The sequence below is a fragment of the Oryx dammah genome, unplaced genomic scaffold (assembly GCF_014754425.2).
Source record: "Oryx dammah isolate SB20612 unplaced genomic scaffold, SCBI_Odam_1.1 HiC_scaffold_27, whole genome shotgun sequence".
Taxonomy (NCBI): domain Eukaryota; kingdom Metazoa; phylum Chordata; class Mammalia; order Artiodactyla; family Bovidae; genus Oryx; species Oryx dammah.
In genome coordinates, this window is record NW_024070211.1 from 111,996,069 (window position 1) to 112,010,487 (window position 14,419).

At 44.1% G+C, this 14,419-nt stretch overlaps 1 protein-coding gene across 3 annotated transcripts in view; it reads left to right on the forward strand.

Annotated features, from left to right (window-relative positions):
* RAPGEF4 (Rap guanine nucleotide exchange factor 4) overlaps positions 1–14,419 on the forward strand; it is a 331,531-nt gene that overhangs the window by 67,461 nt on the left and 249,651 nt on the right. The gene's annotated exons all lie outside the window — the stretch shown is intronic.

Below are 14,419 nucleotides of genomic sequence, written 5' to 3' on the forward strand. Positions count from 1 at the left end.
AATGATGGTGACGCAGAAAAGCCGAATGAAAAAAGGTGAGGAAAGAGGAAAAGGAAGGAAGATGAGAATTAGGAAGGAGAAAGTTGAGAAGGGAAGAAAAGCAGGGAAGAGAGATGAGGAAGGAAGAATTTGGAAGGGCAGAGGAAGTGTTCTCAAGGGAAGATAAAGAGCAGCAGCAGCGATGTGCTGACACCCCAGATGCTAAGCTGGCATGAGACTTGGATGGTATTAAAATAATATTTGGCCAGGGGCTGCCGGAGTATTGCCCTTGACCAGTTATCTCTCAGTGTGGGGTGCTCGCCAAGAATAGCTGAGCAACAGCTGTGGATTTAAAAAAAATTTTAGTAAACTTTAACTTTAGATTCTAGCTATGGCTTTGACCTCAGCTCCAGTGAAGAGAACTTTCCTAAGTTGGGCTTTGTTGTTGTTTGGTCACTAAGCTGTGTCCAACTCTTTGTGAGCCCATGGATTGCAGCATACCAGGCTTCCTTGTTCTTCATTATCTCCCAGAGTTCACGCAAACTCACGTCCATTGAGTTGGTGATGCTACCTAATTATCTCATCCTCTGTCGCCCCCGTCTCCTTTTGCCTTCCATTTTCCCCAGCATCAGGGTCTTTTCCAGTGAGTCGGCTCTTCACATCAGGTGGGCAAAGTATTGGAGCTTCAGCTTCAGCATCAGTCCTTCCAATGAATATTCAGGGTTGATTTCCTTTAGGACTGACTGGTTTGATCCCAGTTTGATCTGTAGTCCAAGGGACTCTTAAGAATCTTCCCCAGCACCACAATTCGGTAGCATCAGTTCTTTGGCATCCAGCCTTCTTTATGGTCCAACTCTCATATCTGTACACGACTACTGAAAAAAAGAACCATAGCTTTGACTACACAACCCTTTGTCAGTGAAGTGATGTCTTTGCTTTTTAATATGCTGTCTAAGGTTTGTCATAGATTTTCTTCTAAGGAGCAATCGTCTTTTAATTTTGTGGTTTCAGTCACTGTCTGCAGTGATTTTGGAGCCCAAGCAAATAAAATCTGTCACTGGTTCCACTTTTTGCTCTTCTATTTGGCATGAAGCTGGGTTTAGTCTTCTTATATTCTCATATTAGCTTTATACAAAAGCTGGCCTTTTGCTGCTTCTTCTGTGTACTTCACAGAAACCAACCACAGTCCCAGCCAGAGTTTTCTGAATTGATTTGTAGAGTCCCTAAGAAATAAGGGAGAGAAGACTCATTGACCTCTACAGCCTCCAACCCTCTGGAGAAATAAACAGAGGACCCAGCCTTTCAGCCAGCTCTGATAGACAAGATAGAATTCCAACCACTCAAGAGGAAGGAGCTAGGGAGAATGAGTGAGATGGCTGACACTTCTCTCATGGCAAGTGACTCAAAAGACAAAAGCAAAAAGGTCATTGCTATCTGCTCTGGCCTTGTAATGGACTCTGGGTCTCTTCCCAGGAGTGATGTGGCCAAATCAAGGCAGTGGGTTAGCTAATCAGAGTGGTACCCTGTATAAGTCAGGGTTCTCCAGGTAACCAGTATCAACAGGTGATAGATAGATATAGAGATAGTAGACATTTCCCTTAAGAAATGGGCTTATGTGATTGTGGGCACTGCCAAGTTGGAAATCCTGAGGGCAAGCTGGCAGGCTGAAATTCAGGTGAAAGCAGCTGATGCAGAATTTACAGACTTTAATCTTAAAGTTGGAGATTCAGAGAGAATTTCTATGTTGAATTCTGGAAGCAGAATTCCATCTTTGGGAAACCTCAAGGGAGACATTGGCTTTTAAGACCTTCAACTGATTGGGTGAGGCCCACTCATGTGATGAAGGGTAATCTGTTTTAAAGTGCTGCTTGTAAATGTTAATCACACCTAAAAAATGCTTTTACCTCAGAATCTAGGCTATTTGACTAAACAACTGGTTACCATAGTCTAGCTAAGTTGACACATAAAATTAATTATCATATGCCCCTATCATGGGGGGCAAAATGGGTTTGGGCAGTGGGCCATGGGAGGGGAAGCCAGGAAAGACCTGGAATTCCCGGAGACCAGTACCAGCACTACCCATGCCTGCTGTGGACCCCGGCACATGCCTTCATGCGTCACACTGTGCTGGGGTCCCCAGGGCATTCGTTGACTTCATCTTTTATGCCCTGTTTCACAGGAGCTTGAAAACAAGGCTCAGTGACCTGAGGTATAACATTCCCAGTTCAGTTCAGTTCAGTTCAGTCGCTCAGTAGTCATGTCCGACTCTTTGCAACCTCGTGAATCGCAGCACGCCAGGCCTCCCTGTCCATCACCAACTCACAGAGTTCACTCAGACTCACGTCCATCAAGTCGGTGATGCCATCCAGCCATCTCATCCTCTGTCTTCCCCTTCTCCTCCTGTCCCAATCCCTCCCAGCATCAGAGTCTTTTCCAGTGAGTCAACTCTTCGCATGGGGTCGCCAAAGTAGTGGAGTTTCAGCTTTAGCATCATTCCTTCCCAGGGCCACACAAATGTACATGGCTAAATTATGATTTGAATTTCTGCCAGACACACTCCCAATTTCATGTTCTTCTTGCTTCTCACACACATTAAGTTGGGTGGGGGCCGAAAAATAAAAAGAAGAAAAATTTAAAGAGACTAAGAGAGAATTAAGGAAAGAGAAGTGGGGTTAACAGCAAAGACTCAAATCTTTAAAAGTGGGTACAACAGCGTTTCTCGCTAGCCTGCCCTCCACTTACTTGCCTCAAGTCTCACCCTGCCCTCCATCCCTCTTTTCTCATCTGAGAGTCAGGAGTCAGAGGAGATGGTGGAGATAAACTTCCAAACTTAACCTCTGAGTTTTGGCTCCTCCGTGGGGTTTTATCCGAGCCAGAATGGTGAGATGAGGGCCGGAATGGCTAATGGTAGCAGAGCACTCACTATGAGCGGCTTTATTCAAAGCACTTTACAAGCTTTATTTCACCGGCTACACCCTACATCGCCCTCCATTCAGTGCTATGATGAGTCTCATTTCACATATGCTCGGTAACTTGCCCCAGGGCACACACCCATTCAGTTTAGTTCAGTTGTTCAGTCGTGTCTGACTCTTTGTGACCCCATGGACTGCAGCACACCAGGCTTCCCTATTCATTACCAACTCCCGGAGCATGCTCAAACTCACATCCATCGAGTCGGTGATGCCGTCCAACCATCTCATCCTCTGTCATCCCCTTCTCCTCCTGCCATCAATTTTTTCCAGCATCAGGGTCTTTTCCTATGAGTCCATTCTTTGCATCAGCTGGCCAAAGTATTTGAATTTCAGCTTCAGCATCAGTCCTTCCAATGAATATTCAGGACTGATTTCCTTTAGGATGGACTGGTTGGATCTCCTTGCAGTCCAAGGGACTCTCAAGAGTCTTCTCCAACACCACAGTTCAAAAGCTTCAGTTCTTCAGCACTCAGCTTTATAGTCCAACTCTCATGACTACTGGAAAAACCATAGCTTTGACTATATTGACCTTTGTTGGCAAAGTAATGTTCCTCCTTTTAAATATGCTGTCTAGGTTTGTCATAGCTTTTCTTCCATTGGGTTGTTGTGATTCTAGGACTCAAATTCTTGACCACTGTGCTTGTACAGGTGCCATCAGAGGATGTGAGAGGGAAGGGATGGAGTGAGGGCTGAGCCATGTAGGAATGATGTGGGGAGGAGCAGCTTTTCCCCTGAAGCTCGTGCAGCCACCGTCCTGCATTTCAGATTCCAGCTCAGAGCTCCATGCCTCACCTCCAAGCCGCTCCTTTCAAGTGTTTGCACTCCCGCCCCCCTCTGCTGCCCGCCAAGGCCTACTGTTGGGGAACACCTGCTTTAGACCCGAAGACAAACAGTGAAATGAACATGGCCCATCCCTTTAAAGGGTTTCTAAGTTGGAAGGTGGGATTGAGAAGTAGGGGTGATCAGGGAGGGCGATTTAGGTGTGGTATGTACAAAGTAGAAGTGAAACGGGTATAATTGGTGTTGATGGGTTGGGGGGGGTGGGATTGAGAGAAAGGGAGGAGGCTGACTTGGATGAAGAGGCGGGTGGTGATGCCACTGATTGAAATAAGGAACACAGAAGGAAGAAAACCCTTCACAGATTCTGGTACATATTTTTATATTATACATTTATTAGGTATTATTGATTGAATTTTTCTGAAAGAAATCACCCTTTTTCTTCTACATGATACAAAGATATAACTTTCAAGAACACACGGAGCAGAAATATATTATCTTTGGCTCATAAATTCATATTACCGTCCTGCCTGTCTCAATATATTACTTTTTCTCCCCTCCCATCACCCTTTATATTAAACTTTTCTGCTCTCCATATGATTCTCCAGGGTAAGAAAACATACTTCTCGCTCTCCATATGATTGGTTTGACAGATCCTCCTTGAATTTTTTGGACCCCACATGGAGGGTCATACTTACTTCTCATTGGTGATACCCTCTGAGCAGAGTAGTAGTAACTCTCATCCTTTCCAAAGCATTTCACTTGCCCTCTTTCATTTGAGCTGCCCTGTTAGGTTAACCCAGCTGTGCTGCACCTTGCTGAGAACAGGTGAGTGTGTTGCCTACCCAGGATGACACAGTAGTAACCCATAGCGCTGGAAAGCACCTGACTTCCTTGCCCAATCCAGTGCTCTGCTGGTACCTCACTTAACATTAATCACACGTGCAGTGCGTCCGGCTACCTGGGTGTAGGGGAGGGGTTACAGATACAAAGGGCGCATGCTCCCAGATACTGCCGGGATGCGTGGTGGTCACAAGGTGGTGGATCTTTCTCCACCTCCTTGGATCACACTGATGACCAGCATTATAACAAAGAAAGCCACTGATTCCTCGTTTGGGAGAAGGATGAAAACACAAACGTTCGGTGGGTAGTAAGGTAAACTTACAAGTAAAGTAAGGCCCTTTCCTTGCAGGGGAAGGGAGAGGGGAAAAGCTACTGGGCTCACCTCCCGGTTTTGCTTGGGGTCAGCCCAGCAAGATACTTGCCAGTCAGTTTAGAAACGCTCTCTGCCAGCTGGGGAGGCAGGACCTTGTCTGCTGACCGTAGCCTCACCCTGTGGGTCTGCTCCTTGCTCAGGACCGGCAGATGAGGGTACAGAATCCTGCTGAGAATTGGTTGGAACCAGCTTCTCTGCTCTCATGCAGTAAGGCCAGTGCTCAATTCTGCTTCCTTGCCTTCTCCCAGTCCAAGGCCTCAAGTGTGGACTGGAGGGGAGAAACCCAAAGCTCTGGATACGGGGAGGGATGTGGCCCTACCTCCCTGAGACCCTCCCTGAGGAACTGGTCTCAGGGTGCTTTCATTTCTTGTGTTACAGCCGTGAAGCTGTGTGCGGGTAAGAACTTTGGGAAATACATGGATTATCCTGTTCCTATAACTATGGTGAACTTTTTAGAGTCCACCATCCTTGGAAATGCCTTCCTATCAACTATATCAATTGATATTAATTATATTGACTCCACTGCACCATAAAACAAAATGTACCTCGGAAGTACTTCTACCCCGTGTCCCTGAGCAGTTGTGGGAGGCATCTCTCCCAGCTTTGCAGACGTTCTCCTGCCTGGTCACTCTCTCTTACCCCATGAAACTGAGAACGCCCAGCAAGGGGCCCTGCCCTCAGACCACTTCCCCATCCCAGACCAGAGTGTCCCAACTTGGCTCATGTAGATTTCTACTTGGCATCCCAGATTCTGTCAAGGATGAACCCTTCAGTTCCCAGTGAGACCTGCCCCCGCTCTTGGTCTCTTACCTAAGTGTAAGCAGGACCTGCGGGCCTTCGGATATCCACAGCTGAACTCGTGTGCTCAACAGCCTGCCTGTCTCCAGTGCCTATTTAACTTAATGGGCTAAAAGCCAGAGATTTACATTCCTATTAGAATGAATAATACTGTAGTTGGACTTTTCCTCACTAATATTTAGGTAGATTTCAGGTTAGAAGTGAGCATTAGAACAGGTTATAAACAAATATTAAGCTTTAAAACAATGGTTTTATAAAGCTCATTATCTCAGACAATATCCACTTCGTGTGAGTGGGAGACAAGAGAGAAAGTCCTGCTCTTTTCTGCAGATTTTGTGAGTGGTATGGTAACTATTTTAATCTTGCTTTGGTAACTATTTAAAATCTAAACATAAAGAAGATTAAACTAATCTTTACACCAAAAAAGTATAACATTTCCCCCGTCACATGAAAGGATTTCTGATGGCTGCAGAGCAAATAGAAGTATATACTGAAAAATAAGGAATAGGATGGTTTAGTAATTCATTAAAGCTCCTGTCTATATTTCTGTAACAGATGTTTATTTAAAATGTTAATATTTACCTAATGCAATGCACAATCATGTAAATCAGTCTTCTTTTGAAATTCTCAGAGCCACTTAATTACTATGTGATCACAAGCAAGTTAGAGTATGTGCAAACTGGAGATACTAGTTCCTACCTTAAATAAGTTAATGTGTATAAAGCACTTAGTCTGAAGCTTGACCAAGAGCAGGGGTTCCATGATTTTTTCTTACTATTTTTAAGGAAAAGGTGATTGGCGTAAGTGGAAGGCTACAGGCTGCAATGTTGCCATTTTACCACAGGAGGGCAGTGCTAGACTAGAAAAGGCAGGAAATGCGCTTTGTATTTGAAAGAGCAAGAAGTTTTAACAGTGTTCAGCCATTTCATGGGATCAGAGAATGGGGCTGTGTTTTGCATTGGTCATCCCTTTATTCGTCCTCTCCTCCATCTATAAAGTTCTGTGGCAAGTTTTGGAAAATGATCTCTTGCTGACTTCCCCCCAAAGTAAAATGTGGGGTTTTTTTTGGTTTGGCTTTTTTTTTTTTTTTTAAACCCTCTTTGTCTTAAAGATGTTTTTAAGTGTTGCATATTTGTAAAATTTGGAGGACAGGCATGTTTCTCTGTCATGTTGCTTTATCTTTCCCCTTCTTTCTGTTTTTGCCTGGTACCTTGATGCATCCTCATTTTGATCCATTATTTTTAGACATCGCTATCATTAGGAAACATTCTCTGAACCCATGTCTCAAGCCAGTAAAACCTGAAAGGTGCCTTGTCCACAGTGGTTGCTTGCAGTCTTAATATTTGTCTATGCTCAGGTCACTCTCTTTGTTGGGACCTGATTAGAGTTTGTTTAGCATCCAGCCTGGGACCTCTGCATACTGGGCTGAGTTTTGTTGCCATGTAATTCTTGTTGTAGGCAGAGGCGAGAGAGCCATGGTGCAAGACAGACTGGCTGCCCTCTGGGATGAGGCTGGCCTCCCTGACTCAGTTATCAGATGCTAATACTGGGCTGGTCTCATCGAACCTTCCTGCAGCCAGCTTGCCTGATCTTGTTAAACTGTGTCTAATGCTGATTCCAGGGAAGAACTTGTCTTTGCTGTTTGTCAGGAAGAAAAGCACATTTGTCTTAGAAGTATTTTGCCTTCCTGCTTGGTAGCAAATCCTTTAGACTGCACATACACCCTAATGTCTTGACAAATTCAGAGATTAGGTTCCATTAAATTTTTATTTTCTTTTTATTTTTAAAGTTTTCATATCAGTTTTTTCTTTATTTAAAATATTATAACCAATTAACATACTAAGATAACACTGTTTACATTCCAGTGGTACATGTTTAATGACTAGGGCATGAATGATTAAAAACCACAATAATTATCTCAGCATTCCCTACAAAGTGCCCCGTTTTGTTTTGTCTAGAGGAGGGGAGAGGAGAGAGAACAGAACACAGGGAAGGGAGAGGAATGAAGAAGGAATGGCATCACACAGGGAGAAAAGCAAATGGCAATTATCATACTTAGGTTTCAGGTTTCAAAACCTGCTGAACAGGATAAACTAAGAGAAAATAGATGTCACAGTTTCTAAAAGGACTTGGAGCACTCCTTAAATTCAAGACTAAATTCAAGCTCATGAAACAAACCCAGCACAACAAAACTTAATGGCAAGTATTGCCTATAGGTCTAAAATATGTAAAAGTATTTGCTTTGTAAAAATTTATTTCAGGGTCTACAAACTTTAAGGACCAGTTTGTTCCTTGGTATGAACCCAACAAGTATCCAAAGCAATAAATATTTGGTAAGACAATTAACTCTTCTTGAGCCATTAATAAGGAATTGGGATAAATACACAAAATAAAATGGGCTTCCTAGGGGGCTCAGTGGTAAAGAAATTGCCTGCTGATGTAGGAGACTTGGTTCAAGCCTGCATTGGTAAGATACCCTGAAGGAGGAAATGGCAATCTGCACCAGTGTTCTTGCCTGGAAAATTTCATGGACAGAGGAACCTGGTGAGCTACAGTCCATGGGTTTGCAGAAAGTCAGACCCAACTGAGTAACTGAGCATGTATGCAATGCATACATAATAAAATAACTGATACTCCTTAGAATTATAGGAGAGTCAAAAATCGATGTACTTACCACAGACAATCTTATTTTATTTTAAATTTCATCAGAATGTCTAACTTGTGTAAATTGAATTTCTGTGGCTGCTTATAAATATCATTTGCAAGGTCCATGTGTATTAGCTTGAATTCCAGTGACACATAACCATGGCGTTTAACACCATTCCTATCTTCATACTGTAGCTATGTAGCTATGTTTGTAATGAAACAAACAAAATGCCTCATATGAGAACGCTTACTTTAAGAAAACCTAGTATACCATCATCCAGACATACAAAGCAGATAAATACAGGGGTGATTAGTTGCGATACAAAAGGATTCTCTGATTTACAGCAGGATTCATCAGAAGGGTTCCTTTGAATACATGCTCCCCCAGAGAGCTGAAGTGTTTTGCAGATCATTCAAACCACTTGACATCCAGACTGGGAACAGAGAAACTTGGAATTTAAGCGTTGAAAAAGCCATCATTAATTGGAGATTAACACAAAATAAATAAGAGATTCTCTGTTACTTCAGTAGTAGAAAAACATAACTTGCTTTTTAGAAATGTAGATAGACATATGTATATACATGTATAGGTTAAGTCAGAAATAATATTTTCCTTTATTATTATTATTTGTGTGTGTGTGTGTGTGGAGCACCTGTGTGCCAGGAACCATGTAGGACTATTTATTATGTATATTGAATTCTACTAATAGTCTTGTGAGAGAGATTGCACCATTTTGCAAATGAAAATACTGAGGCTCCTGGGAGCATCCTGCCGGAAGCCTGGGACCAGTAACTGACAGAAGTGAGTTTTGAATCTAGGTCTGCAAGGTGCCCCGTCTTCTCCCTCTGCTGCCTCCAAGGGATTCCTACCCTCACTCTGCCCAACCCTTCCTATGCCTGATGCTCCCTGCCTTCCCCCCCGGGCCAGATTGTTGACATCTTTGGTAACTCACCTCACACCAACTTTTATGAATGAAGATACCCAGACCCCACCTATTCTGCTAAAATACATGCTGCTGCTAAGTCATTTCAGTCGTGTCCGACTCTGTGCGACCCTATGGACTGCAGCCCACCAGGCTCCTCTGTCCGCGGGATTCTCTAGGCAAGAGCACTGGAGTGGGTGGCACTTTCCCTCTCCGGCTGAAATACATACCAGTCCAAGACACTGTTCGTGACTTCAGTTGGTGCCTTGCTGGGCAGGAGTGGGTAGAACCTCCTCTTCTCGGTGACGGTGGGCGCCATCTAGAAGCGTGTGCAGGCAGTGCTGGTCAGGAGGTAGGAAGCCAGCGATTGAAGCAGCACAACCCCCAGGTCAGCATGGTGAAGGATTGAGGCAGGCATAACGTGATGGGTAGGGCTGGGTGCTGGACAGGGAGGCAGGAAACAGGCTCTGTGATGGAGGTGGGTGGCCAGGCAGGCTGACGAACAGGCCGGGTGTCGGAAGGATGCCAGGAAGGGCTGTCAGAACAAGGCAGTCTGCCACTTTGAGAAGAATTAGGATACCAGGTGGGCTGTCAGGACAGACGCAGAAAGAAACCCAGTTTCTCCAACTGAAACAGGAACTCCGTTAGAATGGGGCACGCGATGATCAGAGTGGGAAAAGCAGTAACGCAGACACGCTTCTCAGTTTCTGGCTTTGATTGCCTCCATTTCTCCTGATGAGGAAGAGAAGAGCTGAATGGATCCTATCCTGTAGGAGAGGGTCAAGTGAGAGGGTCAAGTGAGCCCTAGTATTGGGGCCAGAAGGCGAGAGGGGAGCAATGCCAAATGTTTTGTATTTTCCTGGTGACTTGGAATGATTAGGTAGTCAATAAGTCTATAAACTGGCTGGTTGAAAAAAGAACCTGTATGGCTAAAATTAATACTTAATCAAAATTAACTTTCCTACTGAGCCTCGGAAAGAAGTTCTTTTTTAATTTTTAATTGATTGATTGCTTTACAGTATTGTGAAGTATTTAATACTATCATCAGTAAGAATAGTTTTATTCAGCATTTCTTTTGAATCAGCCATGGTGCAGAGCTCTGAAATTATCTCCTTTAACTGTTGTGAAGAATTAAGGAGACATCATAGTCAAGATGCCTGGCGTGGCGCATGGGGCATAGTGTTCCAGCCACACACGTGGAGATCCACATGCATACAGGATGCACGGGAGATTAGTGTTGTTCAGGGTGAGTGGGTCATTAAGTGTTCAGAAGGTAGGAGAAGGACTGATCGAGTGGACTGACAGATGTGAGAGAGCTAGGTCAGATGGGAGGAAGAAACCAAGTATCATCTCAGTATCATGCCACAGTTAATTCTTTTTCTGAGAGCCCATCACCACTAGTTACACAGTAGGACTGGGCTCAGAAACCCTGTATCCTCTACGGGAAACACAATGAGGTCTTCCCAGGTGAAGCCCAAGTGATATTGCTCTTTGAGTGTGTCTGATGTGAAGTCAGTGATAAGCTGGCCTCTGCTGCTCTTACAGAATCTCTTTGGGCATGCAGGTTTGGCCCAGTACCTCTCCAGAAGTCTCAGTGTACCTTGGGATTCACAGCTCAAGATTGGTTTAGTTAATCCAATCTCCTGTTTATCCAGAAGCCAGTCTGGAGACAAGGATTTGGCTGCAGTGGTTTTTATGGAGGACACCCCAGAAAGTGTTGTAAGGAAGTAGGGGAATTGAGACAAGGAATGAGGAATGCCAATAAAAATGTGTAGATGAGTTCAGCTGTGGGCAGCTGGGCTCACTCCTTCCAGGAACCGTCTAACAAATTGTGCCGGGTAGAAGCTGGAGTCTTTATCTTCCTACTGTCATGCCTCTTTGGAAGATGCACTTGACAAGCTTTAACTGTCCAGCACTCTGCCCTGAAGCAGAGCAATGCAGATGAAAAGGGAGACTGCAAGTATGTGTGGGAATTGTCCAGAAACCAAAGGTTGCTTCTGAGGGTAGGGCTAGGGTGGGAGAAATGGCGGGGGAGGATCGGGCAGGACTCCAGCAGCATCTGCTAAACCCACCTTCATCCTTGAAAACACTCCAGTTTTTAAATCTTCATTTCATGTTTGAAAATCCTCAAAATAAATTGCCATCTTAATATAAAATGGGACGTTTCTTCACTGTTTATGTTTCACAGTTTGTGCTGATTGCTTTCTTCACTCTCTGTCACTGTAAATATTTCCTTTCGGTAACCTTTATGAACATTAATTTGCAAATAAGCAGAAAATAAAAGTCTAAACAGTCCCTATTTAATAAGTAGAGAGACATGAACAGATCTCCCGCGGATGTGTGAGTTTAAAGGAATGATAGCATTGCATTCAGAAGTGGACACTTGCAGCCGCAGGCAAAGGCATGCGTTTAGCTTCTCTACAGGATTTCAGGCTTGGAACTCTGACCTGCAGGGATCTGGTAAGCTGGGAATGTGGACCAAAATAAGAGTGTTTGCCTCGCTGACTCACATTCACGTGGCTCTCATCTATCCTGCCTTTGAGTGTACATACTGAGCAGTGCATATCGATTCTGCTGCATTGAGAACATTGGAATGAGAGAACATTGGAATGTAAATGTCTTTATTTGATAATTATTTTCTAAGCACATTGCAGGCCCCTGCCTGGAATTCAGATGTAAACAAGGCCTGACCCTCAGGGACTGCAGAGACAGTGATTCATCTTTAGGGTGAAAATGTTCTTCTCAGGACTTCTTCCCTGTGCCCAGTTATCCCAGGGCCCAATCCACACTTCCCCAGTCCATTCAGATTTCTAAGTAAATTTGTCCTGAACATACTTAGTCTGCTGAAAGTTGAGCTTGAATTTGCAAGTCACACTTGTTTCAGGTGAGGTTTTACAGTCCTAATTTCAAGACCGTGTCTTGTATTTGTGAGTCTCTATCCTTACATTTGAGAGGAAGGAGTATGAAGGAGGAGATGAAGGCAGGTGGGCTCCCACACTCAGCCCTGGTGGCAGAGCCTGGGATACAGGGAATGAGCAAAGGTGCTGGATGGAGTGACAGGGGCCGGTGCCCCTCTGTGCAGAGGTCCTGACGCACAAGGCTTTGCTGAGGAGAGCACTGGGCTATACTAACATGACTAGACATTCTTATGTTTAGGAGGAGGCAGGGGTCATGGGAAACTCTCTGGGGAAGACCAAGAATACTTCCAGTCTTTTGTCTTTCTTACGAGAGCTGCTCACTAGCAAGAAGATGGACTCACGTGACTGATTTTCACAGTTGGACTTTCAAAGCCTGTGTCTTTGTATATGTTTTGGTGACACACGATGACGTGTGTCAGGGATCGGAGGTGAGAAATGGAGGAAACAACTTAGTCTGTAAAAATCTATAGTTGGCTTACAAAAAACAGATCTTTAGAGTTCTTTTGCATTATACTTTGTAGATAATCGTAGATAATTAAGCTACATGGATAGTGGCAGGGGTAATAGGTATGGTTCCTCCTTGACAGGTTTTAAAATAGATATTTACACTGGAGAGTATAAATTGGGCTAAAAGAGTTCTTTCTGAAAGATTCAGATGATTTTTAAAAAATGAAGTAGGCTAGTGGGATCTTCGGGCAAACCTGATAATCTAGAGAATTTGTGAAAGTCTGTGGTTTATCATAATCCATCCTGTGTTTTTACTAGAATTTGAAAATTACTCAGAAGTATCTGACTTGCTGACTTACTAGGGCTTTCCTGGTAGCTCAGACGGTAAAGCGTTTGCCTACAATGCGGGAGACCCGGGTTCAATCCCTGGGTCGGAAAGATCCCCTGGAGAAGGAAATGGCAACCCACTCCAGTATTCTTGCTTGGAAAATCCCATGGACTGAGGAGCCTGGTAGGCTACAGTCCACGAGGTCGCAAAGAGTCGGACACGACTAAGTGACTTCACTTTCACTTTCATCTGACTTGCTGGGTATTAATATTTCAGTCCTGGGGATATTTTTCTGACTGAGTTTGTTTGTAGCTGTCTTTCTGGAAAATTTATTAGCAGGCCATTTTGGTTTCCCCTTGATTTCTCATTCTCTTCTGAGGTATTATTGATTTTATTTTCCTGAACACAATTTTACATGGTAATATCTGTGCAGAAGCAATTTGCTATGGTTCAAGGAACTGGATTCATAGGGGCATTTGTCCTACTAATGTGATTATAAAGTCACTAACTTGATCTTAATAACATTTTCCTGTTATCATGTATTAGATGCATGAAAGGAAACCTGTGCCTTCTAGCTCGGGATTTCCTAGATGTATGTACCTTAGTCGATAATTTCTTGCAAAATGAATAGCCAGGTGATTTCAAGGGTTTGCATTGCTTGAGGCGAGTTAGGATTAAACCCAAGTATTATCACATATGGTGCATGCAGAGAGGAAATTGCTTGTTTAGCACACCTTTAACTTTTAAATCATTGATTCAGAACATTTTATAAGCTTCCTGCACTGTACTTCACTGGATGCTGTTTTTACTGTGTTGTGGCTGCGGGAGGCAGCATAATACAAAAAGCTTGGAATCTGTAGTTGGAGAGTCACAACTAGAATCTGGCCGTGCATTATTTGCTATCTGTGTACTAGGGCCTCAGGAGAAGGCAATGGCACCCCATTCCAGTACTCTCGCCTGGAAAATCCCATGGACGGAGGAACCTGGTAGGCTGCAGTCTATGGGGTCGCTACGAGTCGGACACAACTGAGCGACTTCACTTTCACTTTTCACTTTCATGCACTGGAGAAGGAAATGGCAACCCACTCCAGTGTTCTTGCCTGGAGAATCCCAGGGACGGGGGAGCCTGGCGGGCTGCCGTCTATGGGGTCGCACAGAGTGGGACACGACTGAAGCAACTTAGCAGCAGCAGGGCCTCGTGAACCAACCGTGGTCACCTTCATTTTCTTCGTCTCTTTAAGACAGACTGACATAACAGTATCCCTATTCTGGTGCTTTATTTAAATATCGTAATTGAATTCTCTCACTTGGGAACAAAAGCAAGTTCATCTTCCCCAAATTTCCCACATTTTCTTAGAGATAGTGGTGCTCAGCCGCTCCGTCATGTCTGACTCTTTGCAACACCGTGGACGGTA